The sequence below is a fragment of the Chiloscyllium plagiosum genome, chromosome 2, assembly GCF_004010195.1.
Source record: "Chiloscyllium plagiosum isolate BGI_BamShark_2017 chromosome 2, ASM401019v2, whole genome shotgun sequence".
In the NCBI taxonomy this organism is placed as follows: domain Eukaryota; kingdom Metazoa; phylum Chordata; class Chondrichthyes; order Orectolobiformes; family Hemiscylliidae; genus Chiloscyllium; species Chiloscyllium plagiosum.
In genome coordinates this window covers 18280483-18294194 of record NC_057711.1, presented here as the reverse complement: position 1 = coordinate 18294194, position 13712 = coordinate 18280483, and the positions used below count along the sequence as shown (strand labels likewise).

At 39.4% G+C, this 13712-nt stretch overlaps 1 long non-coding RNA gene across 2 annotated transcripts in view; it reads right to left on the bottom strand.

Annotated features, from left to right (window-relative positions):
- LOC122565312 overlaps positions 1-7565 on the bottom strand; it is a 151333-nt gene extending 143768 nt beyond the window's left edge. For both annotated transcript variants that reach the window (XR_006316129.1, XR_006316130.1), the window contains exon 1: positions 7489-7565. This is a non-coding gene — a long non-coding RNA (uncharacterized LOC122565312). The remainder of the gene's footprint in view (positions 1-7488) is intronic.
- Positions 7566-13712: the final 6147 nt, after the last annotated feature.

Genomic DNA, 13712 nt, shown 5'->3' with positions numbered 1-13712 from the left:
CTTGAGATAATTGATAACATTGCATTCGCTTTCTTAATCACGGACTCAACCTGCATGTTTACCTTTAGAGAATCCTCAACTAGCACTCCCAGATCCCTCTGTACTTTGGCTTTACGAATTTTCTCACCGTTTAGAAAGTAATCCATGCTTCTATTCTTTTTCCCAAAGTGCAAGACCTTGCATTTGCTCACATTGAATTCCATCAACCATTTCCTGGACCACTCCTCCAAACTGTCTAGATCCTTTTGCAGCCTCCCTACTTGCTTAATAGTATACATTGCCACATTCATTTATCATTGATAATGGTGTGGCGAAGCGGATAAATCCACCCACTATGTGTTGTGGTCTTCACTGGCTAGCCTCTCTCAGCTGGAACGGGATATAGTGGTAACCATCACTGGACGAGTGATCCGGAGATCAAGGCTAATATAGGCTTGAGTTCAAATCCCACCAGGGTAAATTCATTTAACAAATCTGAAACATGGAGCCTGCCCCCAGCAATGATGAATCTATAAATCTATTATAAATTGTTGCCCCAAAAATAAATTCATCCAGTTCCCTCCAGTAGGGAAGGAAATCTGCCATCATTACCTGTTCTAGACTACATGTGACTCATCACAGTCATGTGATTGGCACTTAGCTGTCTTCTGAAATAACTCAGCAGGTCACAAAAGTCAGCAGTGTTCATGTCATGGAGAAATAAAATAACATTCTGTCTGATCTTCCCATTTGTAAAGCAAACAAAATTCAATTTGTTTCCTCATTATGGCAGATGATAAAAAGAGTGATGTGGGTGTGGGTGTGGGTGTGTGTGTGTGTGTGGCGGGGGGGGTGGTGATGGAATATTTCATGCAACAAATAGCAATAGCATGAAACTCACTGCCGACAAGAGCAGGGTAACAGAGACAACCACTGATTTCCAAAGGAATTTGGACCGGCACAGAGGGAAATCAGCTCGAAAGGTTTACATTGGAGCACTGGATTGCTGGACTGACAGCTGCCATGTATTCACTGGACTGAACTGCCTCCTTCTTTACTGTAATAACTCAATGACTTTTTTTTTTCCCCAAATAAAACCTTGCATTGTCCTATTTTGCAAAAACCTCTCAACGGGTGGAACATTCAGTGCAAAGTCTTGGCTTCACCGAGAGTTTTATCACCAATCCTTGTTCATCATCTCCAATACTGTGATAGGATTTGGCACTCCATTGGGGTGAACTGAATGTGAAAGCACAAGCACAAACTCAGCGAAAAATACATTTTAATTATATCACTTGGCACTCTGCACGAACTGCATGATTCTAAGCAGAAGACTTTTTTCAGAAGATGTGACAACAGTGACCGATAATTCATTAAAAACCTTCCTGAATAACATTGTCAAGATTATTAATGGAAGAGAGTACATTTATATTATACTTCTCACCACCTCAAGGTGTATCATACCTGCATTAATGTGTGGAGAATTATAGACCAAATACTGATGCGCAGTTGTGGTTGCTATGTAGAGAACTGAAACAACTTGAAGCAAGGAAGGCCCAAGCAAGAGTAATGAGATAATTTAGTAAGGAAGCTGATTGAGGATAAATTACAGGGTCCTTCAGTATTTCTTTGAACAGAACTGTAGCAGTTAAGGGACATTGCCACGATCCACTTTTTGCAACAAGTCCCAGGGTGAGGTTCCCTATTATTTTAGGGTTCCAAACCTCAAATCATGAAGCGTTCAGATAATTAGGAGTGAACTGGCTCCCCTTGGCTATTCCATTAGTCACAACAAGATTTGTTTTAAAAAGGATTCCGACTGTTGTGGATACCAATTTGCCATATCCAAATAAATTTCCACTTTAGAAAGTTCGAGTAGGCTTTCTTGGATTAACAAAACGAGTGAGTTGACTAATTATTACCAAATGGAGACAGGCAGCCAAACCAAATCAGACTTCCTACTTCTGTATGCACAACACAGTAAAACCAAACCATCAAAGACAACCAAACAGTTACTCCAAACATTCCCGTCCTGACTTTTGATTAACTAATCTTAGATATTGTGAATATTTAATTCCAGACACCGGTTTTGTATCTCAAACAAATACTTCAAGTATTTATTAAATACACAATGAGTAGAGAATTAAACAGCAAGGTAAACTAATTAATGTCTATGCTTTACACTTTCATTCACACTAGAGACAGATAGACAAACATTAAGGGATTAATAAAAGAAAATAACAAAACTGGCCAGATTATTTAAATTGATTGCTATTTTTTGGTGTAATTCCTTTAAACTTTCAGCAGACAGAGAGAGTCCTTTACCTTTTTTTACCTACAGTGCAAGGGTGTTTGAATGGTTGTTTTCAGAACTGTGACCCTTACGCACAGTAATCCACAATAAGATATCAGGTCATTAACTAACACACAGGCCAGGGTTGAAGCTCACGTTTCACCTGTAATCATGCACATTCTTTTCATTCAAATCAAGCAATGTCTGGTTCGTTGACAGTGGCCAGCATTTATTCCTCAATCCTAGTCACCTTTGATAATATGATGGTGAGCTGCTTTCTTGAATCCATTTGGTGTAATAATACCCATAATGCAGTTAGCAAAAGAAATTTCAGGATTTCAACCGTGACACCGACAGAATAGTGGTGGACATGAAGACCCAGCTTAAAAGCAGAAGGCCAAAATTGACAGGTAAATGCTTGTTTTATTCAGTTGTGTTTCTGGTGTGTTAAGCAACTTGACTAGGCAAAAGTTAATTGGGAAGGGTAAGTTAATTCTGGCAGGTTGTATAATTCATATGCTCCCCAGGTAAATCACCATAATCCTAGTGGAATATAAGCTGTTCTCTTATTGGAGAGATATGACTAGTGTCGGTCAACCTGAGGGTCACCATGCCTCAGGCAAAGGGAGGGCTTGAGAATGATAAATCTTCATGGTAATCTCTCTAATGAGTAGAAGCTCTGTGGTCTAGTAGAACTATAGTGACTCGCCAACTCAACAGTGATCACCTGATTTCTGAACTTTTGTTCAATGGCAAACAGAGTCATTGACTTAAAGAGTTGTGCAGCATGGAAACAGACCCTTCAATCCATCTCATCCACCCCAAACAGATGCCCTAATTTAGTCCCATTTGCCAGTACTGGACTCATATCCCTCTAAATCTTCCTACTCATATGCCCATCCTGATGACTTAAATATTTTAACTGGGTGAGCCTACACCACTTCTTCTGGCAGCTCATTCCATACACACACCACTTTCAGCATGAAAACATTGGCTCTTAGATCCGTTTTAAATCTTTCCCCTCTCATCTTAAACCTATACCTTTTGATTTTGAACTCCTCCACCCTGGATAAAAAAAACCTTGGCTATTCACCCTAATCATGACACCCACCATGATTTTATAAACTTGTGTAAGGTTCTGATGCTCCAGAGAAAACAGCCACTGCCTATTTAGCCTCTCCCTATAGCTCAAACCCTCCAACCCTGGCAACATCCTTCTAAATCCTTTCTGAAGCCTTTCAAGTTTCACATCTTTCCTACAGCATGGAGACTAGAATTGAATGCTAATCATACTTTCCCAAGTCAAGGAATGGAACTTTGCTCCCTTGTATATCAGCTGCCCTCAAGCTTAACAAAAGTTAGTGTGGATGACTCTGTAGGAATACCTGCATTTGGGGAATAGCTAAGTTATGAATGAGGACTTTAGCAGATCAGCCGAGACAGGGTTGACATCGAGTGATGTTACGTTGGCAGGGATAAGCAGTCTTTCTGCTGGTCCAAATATGAGGTCAGAAGTTCATCGCCGGATCAAGCAATGACCTCCAGGTTACAAACAGACTGGTTTAATCTCAGACGCTTGCCAGGCAGAGGGATTTAGTCAGTATCCAGGAGGGGAGTTCAGAGTGAGAAAAAGAAACAGTGGCTGCAGTCTTCCCAACACAAGGAAGTACCCACTCATCCAGTGCTGGATGTCAGACAAGCGCTGTGGTGTAGTAGGACAATAGTGACTTTACAATTCATAAAGATACAAATGCATGTGAAGAGACTTCTCAGCATCTCAACAGTGAGAATCTGATTTCTGAACCTTTGCTCAATGGATGTCAGAAATTTTAACTGTAGTGGAGGAGTCAAGCGAGGTGGTCTTGAGATCGAGATGGGCATTGTCAGCCCAAGTGTGTAAACAAGTAAATCTGAACCAGAAAATGTTTACCCTCCAAATTGTGATCATGGTTAAAACATCTGTTAGAACCTATCCTGCCTCTTTCAATTTTGTGTTTTCTTTTTATTCATTCACTGGCTAGGTCAGTACTTATTGCCCAGCCCTAATTGCCCACAGGGCAGTTACGAGTCAACTGCATGGAGTCACATATCATCCAGATGTCATTCATTGATGGATATTAGTGAACCAGATGCATTTTTCCTACATTCATGGCTATTGGTAGACTCTAAATTCTAGATTTTCTTTTCTTGAATTCATAATCCACGATCTGCCATGGTGGGATTCAAACCTGGGTTCCCACATTACCTTAGTCTCTGGATTAACAGTCCAATGATAATACCATTCAGCCATTGCCTCCCCTTGGTTATGACTGATGCAGTCACCTTAAGGGAAGCTGAAGTTATTGCTCCATAGCAAAAGCACAATTTAGTTGAGTTCAGAGGTTGAGATTTTTTTTTGCTCGCTCAGTTGTTGAGCTGATGGAATCCCACTGTCAGTATTTTATCACATAAATACCCATTAGAAAATAAGGTGCAATATCTAGGCAGGAGAAAAAAATGCTAAGCTGCAATTGTCTGATGTTGTGTTAATTCACTGAACATACAGGGGTCTTGAAAAGGGAAAGAGAACAAGAATAAAGAGGGGATCTATTGCACAGAAACATTGGAGAAATTTATATTCTATTTTCTAACAATGGAATGGTTAAGGGGCAATAACTTACCAAGGCACGTAAAGCATTACACAACATAGATAAGTAAATCTGAAATGTTACCTTAAGGTCAACCAGGCTGCTGGAAGGAAAGGGTATAAGTAATGAAAAGGAAATGTAAAATCAGAAACAGATCTTGGAGAAACAAAAATGATCAAAAGTTGATAAATGTTTTTAATGATTGACCAGGGCAACTATGCAATCAAAATTTAGGGGAGTTTAACTTGGCATTTGATTCTCAGCAAATTTAAAGCTTTGTTAGTGTGTCAAACTAATTGGATTGCATGACATCTACTCATCATTGGCTGTTGGCTAGGATCATAGTTATATTAACATTAAGTGAGTTGGTCCTGATTGCTGATCAGTGTCGATGCTATCAGGAACATTGGTCACTGAGATCTCACTCATAGTCAATTAATTGTCATTATGTTCACATTTACTGTCTCAATCTGTCTCAAATCCTTAGATTTATCTGCATCAATATCTAACTGCTGAGAAAATGCACATGATTTTCATCAGTAAATCACAAAGTACTGCCTCCAGTGGGGAAAAAAAATCAAACACCAATTCTTAAAATCCAAACAATTGTGAGTTCTGAAAACAATGGGTTGCAAAAGCTATACTAAGAACTTAGGAAAGGAGCAGGCTCCACTATATTACACAATAACATCAAACACATTAATGTTTTGAACTTATACAAACACCATAACTTTTTGATAACTCTGATGAAAAAGGTTATCACCTTTTACATTAAATACACTCAAAAGGCCTCTGGGTGAAAGAATTCCAAAGATTCAGCATTGTCTGAATAAAGAAACGTTTCTTCTCATCTTAGTCCTAAATGGTGTCCAAATGTTTCGGTTGCACTCCCCAAACAATGTCAACATCTGACTTTTATCCACTCTGTCTATCTCTTTGCATATTTTGGAGAGTTTTGACATTATCACCTTTCAGTTTTCATAAATCAAAAGGAGTACAGGCTGAGATTGCTCACTGATTCTTCAAAATTTATCTCAGTCAAATGTTCCCTTTGAATGTACCTGTAGAAAGTTTTACAATTCTTTCAATCACATAAGAATTGATGCACGACTTTAGGTCCTGTCCATGTCATCCAATGTCCGTGTTAAAACCTTTCACTTACCACCCTATGGTTCTCCTGCTGATTCAAAGTTGAGATTGCAACTTTGCTGACTGTTCTCTCAGGGGAGGATATTCACTCAGAATCTTGACACTGTTGGCTACCACTCCCTTTAACATACTCAGCTGAAAACTAAACACAGAACCGCTCTGAACTCACTAATACAAACCACTTGGATACTCAGTCATCTTTAGAAAAGCTGGACAGTTTTCCTGTTACCCTAGACAACATTTATCTTTCAATTATCACTGCCAAAAACAACGTGTGAGCTCCATGTGTGTAAATTGGCTGTCCCATTTCCCTAGTTACCATAGTGACAATATGAGGTCATAAACAATTTGGGGACATCCAGAACATGTGAACAATTGTAATGTAAATACAATTTCTTTATTTTTTTTCTTTAACTCACTTAATGAAGAGTTCCTTCTCAACCAGTGCTCCAATGCTTTGTAGTTTTCCAGGACTCAAAAAAAACTCACTTTTACTGAGATCTGTTAACCCCTTGTTAGTTTTGAAGGAATCCCTAGCTCAATACTAAGGACAAACAATTCACTGGTGTTTCCAGCCAAAATTGCTCCATTTTAACTTGCTTTTCTTGTCTCTGATTTTAGAAAATTAAGACATAATGCTTATTATTTGTCTTTTTTTGCAAAGAAGTGATGCAGGAGGAGAAAATCTAGATTTTTTTGCAAGTAACCATTGTTCTGACAACTTTCCAAAACCTCAAAACAGGTGTTTCTTGTATTCCATCCATATGTGCTGCCCTCTGGAAACCCTTGTGCTCATGAGTCTCTTTCACTGACATAAACATTTCAAGTAAAAGGAATCAAATGACAAATAGGACATCTAAGCATGTTGAACAGTCTTTGCTTTTCAACCTTGAGCATGCTGTTCCTCTTTATTACAATGACACAGACGTTGAACTTCATTAAGAAAACTCCACTCAACTTCATGTCTATTATTAGAACAAATTCTAACATTTCACGAGTGGTGTTTATCTTAATTAAATCTCTAAGAAGTTAAATGACACTTGGCTTCAGTCCCCAAGAGGACATTTTTCAAAGTATTGCATCTAACTGTAAAGCCTGCAGTACAACCACCATCAACTAACTGACTATCGTGGTATCGCATATTGCCCGCAACTCAGCAGTTTACATACAATTGCTCCAAAATAACATAAAAAGTCAAACTTTTAATGTACGGTTCATGATAAGGTTAAGCAGATGTAGTAATTTTCTGTCAATTTTATCTTGGATATTATATCCTTCTTCTAGACTCACTGCACTTTCAAATCATCCAATTTTTAATATCCTATTCCTAACCTTTTTTCTATTTTAACTTGTTTCACTGCCAGAATACCAGATTGTTTCTGTATTCTGTACTGGGCAGTTACTAGGATCCAGTCAGAACTAAAAACAATATGAACTCACCATTTATTGCAGCCCAATAGGGAAAGGTTTTTTTTTCCAAAGCTGTGCACTCTGCAAAAGTTGAAACAAATCTGAACAAGCCCTCAGCCTTGGCTGAATACTCACCAGTGCCACATGACTCACCTCTTAAAGGGACACTCTCCCAACACAATATACACTAACTGTAGTACATAACATGTACCTATCTCAAACCAACACAAAATTTTAATTGCAAACACAAAGTGCGACAGATGCTGGAAATCTGAAATAAAAACAGAGAACATTGGAAGTATTCTGCATGTCATACAACATCTGTGCTGAGAGGACAGTTAATGTTTCAAGTCAGTCATTTCTGAGCCAGCTGAACCTTGAAAGGTCACAGATCAAAAAGTTAAACTCTGTTTCGAATTCCACTGCATGACTTGCTGTACAACTCCACAATTTCCAGTTTTTATCTTAAAATATTGACCTGCTGCTTTCGCACAAATACCTGCAGCAGCATTGATCTACTCTTGGAGGAGCTCTGCATTCATTCTCTTCTTAATTGCAGTAGCTTTTGGCAATGTGTGTTTCTGACACATAGACACAGTTTGTACACTCTTACTTCTGAACCAGAATGGATGTAGGCTTGCTCGCTGAGCTGAAAGGTTCATTTCCAGACGTTTCATCACCCTACTAGGTAACATTTTCAGTGGGCCTCAGGTGAGGCATTGCTGATAATTACTGCTGTCTATTTTTATGTTTGGGTTTCTTTGGGTTGATGATGTCATTGTCTGTGGTAATGTCATTTCCTGTTCTTTTTCTCAGGGGATGGTAGATGGGGTCTAACTCGTTGATAGAGTTTTGGTTGGAATGCCATGCCTCTAGGAATTCTTATGCATGTCTTTGCTTGGCTTGTCCTAGGATGGATGTGTTGTCCCAGTCGAAGATGTATCCTTCCTTATATGTATGTAAGGATACTAGTGAGAGAGGCTCACTGAAGATGTTACCTAGTAGGGTGACAAAACGTTTGGAAAGAACCTTCCAGCTCAGCGAGCAAACCTACATTCAGAACCTCAACCTGAGCTACAAACCTTCTCAAAACTTGCTCTGAACCAGAATGTTGTAGATCAGGTCTTTTTTTTAGTGAAATTCCTGGTTGTTGTGCAATAAAGATGGAAGGCTACATTGGCAGCTGCATTTCCAATGATGTGTTAAACCAAGACCCTATCAACCCCCTCAGTAAATATCCCCGCCCATTTTTGAAAAAAAATGAGGCAAGTACCACCCCCACCCACATCTGCTCCCTTCCCCCCTCCACTCCACCTCTTCCAATAGCTCAGTCAACACTTAAGTAGAACTTCCGATGGAGGGATAAAATAGCTTATCTCACCATTGAAACTTGCTCTGTATGGATCTTGCTATGTACACATTATCTATCACATTTCCTACATTACAACAGTGTCTACACTGTCGGAGGTCTGTTAGCTCAGTTGGTACAATTACTGGTTTGCAATATAGAGTAATGCCAACAGGATGAGAATAACTCCTACAATAGCTGAGGGTATCATGAAGGAGTTTTTTTATTCAATCTCTCCGCTTTCCTGAGGTGTAGTCACACTAAGGCTAAACCAATACCAGCTGTCCCTTTATTTGAATTATGGAACATTTCTATGATATAGAAAGATTATGGTGACTTTACTGTATACTTTTAAAAGAAGCTTGGTTGACTTTAACTCATCTTGCAATGTCTTGAGATTATAGAAAGAGCTAATTAAGTGTAAAAGTAGTCCATTTGGGCAGCGGTGGAAGAGGTAGAAATTGAAATCTAGGTTTCTGTTTCCTCCACTTAAAAGTGCTACAATTTTAACCCTTGTTACAAGTGAGAGTTCAAACTAAAACAATAACACAGTTGCAAAGTGTAAGTTATGAAATTGGTAGAATTTTCATTTAACAACAGTTCATCAATTTGTTTTCTGTGATCCATCCATTGGTTTCTTTCCTTTGTCACCAATTTGAAATTTGGCATTGAGGATGTTTTGTGATTATATAGAATGTTGATGGCAAATGCAGGTAAAATGTTGATCTGAGGAGCTGGAGAATAGTAAGGCAATCCCACTGAGAAAACAGGAGCAGTGAAACAACAGATGGCCATTTTGCCCCTTGAATCTGTTCTGCCATTCACTGAGATCATGTTTGACCAAGCTCTATGTCGCGGGGCTTAGTCAGTTAGCTGGGTGGTTTATTTACAGGACTGAATAACACCCAAATGTGTAGGTTTAGTTCCTACACTGGCTGAGGTAACCATTAAAGCATCTCTTATTCAACCTCTCCCTTCACCTGACTATGGTGAACTTCAGTCGAGAATGGGGTGCTGGAAAAGCACAGCAGGTCAGGCAGCATCCGAGGAGCAGGAGACTTATTGTATTGGGCGTAAGCATCTGCAGTCCTCACTTTCTCTTATATGGTGAACCTCAGGTTAGTCTGCTACCTAACATCTCTCTGATGAGCGAGGAGAACTTTAGTGACTTTTCACCTCATCCCATAAGCTCTGATTTTAGTAATAAAATCAATCTGAAATTTGAAATTAAACACTTACCTAGAATCAATTGTTGTTTTCAAATGAAAGTTTAGACTCTCTAACTCCGTTTGGTCTTGAAAGGACTGACTCTAACTTACAGACGAAAGTGCCCTTGTCCTGGAGTACTAGGTCAAGATTACTCTCCAAACAAACACACACACAGCAGATTGACTGGTTACTTACCTCATTTGCTTTTTGTTGGATCTTAACATGCACAGTTGCCTGTCACATTACAAAAACGACACTGTGGGGTAATTAATTGACTGTGACACAACGAGTGGATTAGCAATTAGTGAATCTTGTGGATTACTGAATGGTGCAACACTTCCTTTGCATTCTGTCGTGCAATTTTGGCATTTCTGCCAATTCAGCCAACATTTGTTGCCTACTCCTGTTGTGAGTTTAAGAACAACTGAGTGCACATACTTTCCTTACCTTTGATATTCACTTGTCTTTGTTCCAGGACGTACAACATTAGTCAGGCCTAAACGGCAAGGAAGGAAACTTAAACAAAAGGAATGACAGTACTTTGAATCAGGTAGTTTTCCCAACAAGGTTTAAAACTCATGGGTAACTTATTGAATGTGTGTACTGTTCACACTTGTGAAAGCTTAGAAGAAAGGGTAAGGCTTTCATTGTTGACCAACTGTGCTTGTACAATGTATATTATAAAGCTACTAAAGTAATTGCTAATTTCCGAGAGACAGCAGATGTTCCATATATTTTATTCAGCTCCAAACTCGCAAAGACTTGCAATACAGTGTGTTGCAAAAAAGGTTCTTAACTGGTGACTGATCTTTGAACTGGCAGTAATACATGTTGTAAAAGGGAACATTTTACAGAATTCTGGAGAATATAGAGGGGAATGGGACTGAATGGAAAGCTCTTTCACAGAATTAGACCAAGTATGGTGGGAAAGGCGCCCACGAGGAAGGGACTCCTTTGTAAATGAATCTTGTTACGATCAACAGAGACTGTGGGTGAATAATGAAGGTGAGTCAGGGAGAACTAGCCATTTGGATACAGAACTGGCTCAAAGATTGAAGACAGATGCTGGTGGTGGAGGGTTGTTTTTCAGACTGGAAGCCTGTGACCAGTGGAGTGCCACAAGGATCAGTGCTGGCTCCACTACTTTTCATCATTTATATAAATGATTTGGATGTGAGCATAAGAGGTATAGTTAGTAAGTTTGCAGATGACAACAAAATTGGAGGTGTAGTGGACAGCGAAGAAGGTTAGCTCAGATTACAACAGGATCTTGATCAGATGGGCCATGGGCTGAGAAGTGGCAGATGGAGTTTAATTTAGATAAATTCGAGGTGTTGCATTTTGGGAAAGCAAATCTTAGCAGGATTTATACACTTAATGGTAAGGTCCGAGGGAGTGTTGCTGAACAAAGAGACCTTGGAGTGCAGGTTCATAGCTCCTTGAAAGTGGAGTTGCAGGTGGATAGGAGAGTGAAGAAGACGTTTGGTATGCGTTCCTTTATTGGTCAGGGTACTGAGTACGGAAGTTGGGAGGTCATGTTGCAGCTGTACAGGACATTGGTTAGGCCACTTTTAGAATATTGCTTGCAATTCTCCTCTTCTTCCTATTGGAAAGATATTGTGAAACTTGAAAGGGTTTAGAAAAGATTTACAAGGATGTTGCCAGGCTTGGAGAATTTGAGCTATAGAGAGAGGCTGAACAGGCTGGGGCTGTTTTCCCTGGAGCATGGGAGACTGAGGGGTGACCTTATAGAGGTTTACAAAATCATGAGGGGCATGGATAGGATATATAAACAAAGTCTTTTCCCTGGAGTGGGGTAGTCCAGAACTAGAGGGCATAGGTTTAGAGTGAGAGTGAAAAGATATAAAAGAGACCTAAGGGGCAACGTTTTCACACAGAGGGTATTACGTGTATAGAATGAGCTGCCAGAGGAAGTGGTGGAGGCTAGTACAATTGCAAAATTTAAAAAAAACATCTGAACGGGTCTATGAATAGGAAGGGTTTGGAGGGATATGGGCCGGGTGCTGGCAGATTGGGTTGGGATATCTGGTTTACAGGGACAAGTTGGACCGAAGGGTCTATTTTCGTGCTGTACATCTCTATGACTCTATGACTGTATAACTGTCCTCATCCAAGAACTTGACAGTGTGGATATCCTATCTGAAACTGCAATAAATTGGAATCTCTCCTGGATCTGGCCATAACAAAAACAAACTGCATTGCAAACCACCAACAATTACTGACAATACCGGCCACTCCCCCAGATCAAACTACTGATCTTGGTGGGATTTCACTAGTTGTTCTACTCATGTCCTGAGTCTTAACCTGAGTCTTCACTTAGTTTTGCTCCAATCTCTGAAATACCATCTAAAAACCTCCAGCCTTTATCCCTCACTTTCTTCCTTTAAGATGATTTTTAAAACCTTTGACAATTATTTTTGTCACCTGACCTAATATTGCCTTATGTGTTTTGAGGTTACATTTTGTATGATGATGCTCTTGTACAAGTGCCATGGGATGGGTTTTACTATGTTCAGGGCACTTTACTGTTGTTAAAATTAAATGTTTCTCACCACAAAATCAAACATCAATAGATGTTTTTGTAAAAGCATTCACAAAATGTTTTAGTTTACTTACAAAGTAATTAGTGTACTGTTAAGGTAACTAGCAAATTATTCTGAGGTGCTTTTTGAAGTGATTCTTTTTTTAAAGTCAGTTAATTTACAGATTGTGGACTAGACAGGGTTATTAAAATACTTATTTTTGGAGAGAAACTCCTTTTCTGACTGCATTACGAGGATGCATCAAACAATCAATTGAAAATATAACAACCAATCTGTTCAAGAAGGGAAATAGGGACAATCCAGGAAACTATAGGCTAGTGAGACTCATATCGGTAGTTGGGAAGCTATTGGAGAGAATTCTTGGAGATAGAGTTTACACGCATTTGGAAAAGCATAGCCTAATTAGGGGGAATTACCATTTGCAGGGCAGATCATGTCTTACTAACTGGATTGAATTTTTCAAGGAGGTGACAAAGGGGATACAGCAGTAGATGTTGTATGCATGGATTTTAGTAAGGCCTTTGACAAGGTCTCTCATTGTAGGCTCATCCAGAAGATTAAGATATATTGGATCCATGGTGGCTTGGCTGCATGGATTCAAAATTGGCTTGCCCATAGAAGGTGGAAGCGAGTGCTAGCAGGGTGCTTTTCAGGCTGGAGAACTGTAACTAGTGGTGTTCCGCAGGGATCTGTACTGGGACCTCTGCTGTTCGTAATATATACAAATGACTTGGATGAAAATGTAGATTAGCGGGTTAGTAAGTTTGCAAATGACACAAAGATTGCTGGAGTTGTGGATAGTGTAGAAGAATGCCAAAGGATACAGTGAGATATAGAACAGTTGCAAATATGGGTGGAAAAATGGCAGATGGAGTTTAATCTGGGTAAATGTGAGGTGTTGCACTTTGGGAGATCAAATGTTAAGGAAAAGTATACAGTTAATGGCAGATCCCTGAATGGCATTGATATACAGAAAGATCTTGGGGTTCAAGTCTGTATAGCCATGCAAGTATACAGGGTGGTAAAGAAGGCAAAGGGCCATTCTTGGTCAGGGAATTGAGTGCATGAGTCAGGATGTCATGTTGCAGTTTTATAACACTTTGGTAAGGCATTCAATTCTAATCGCCACACTA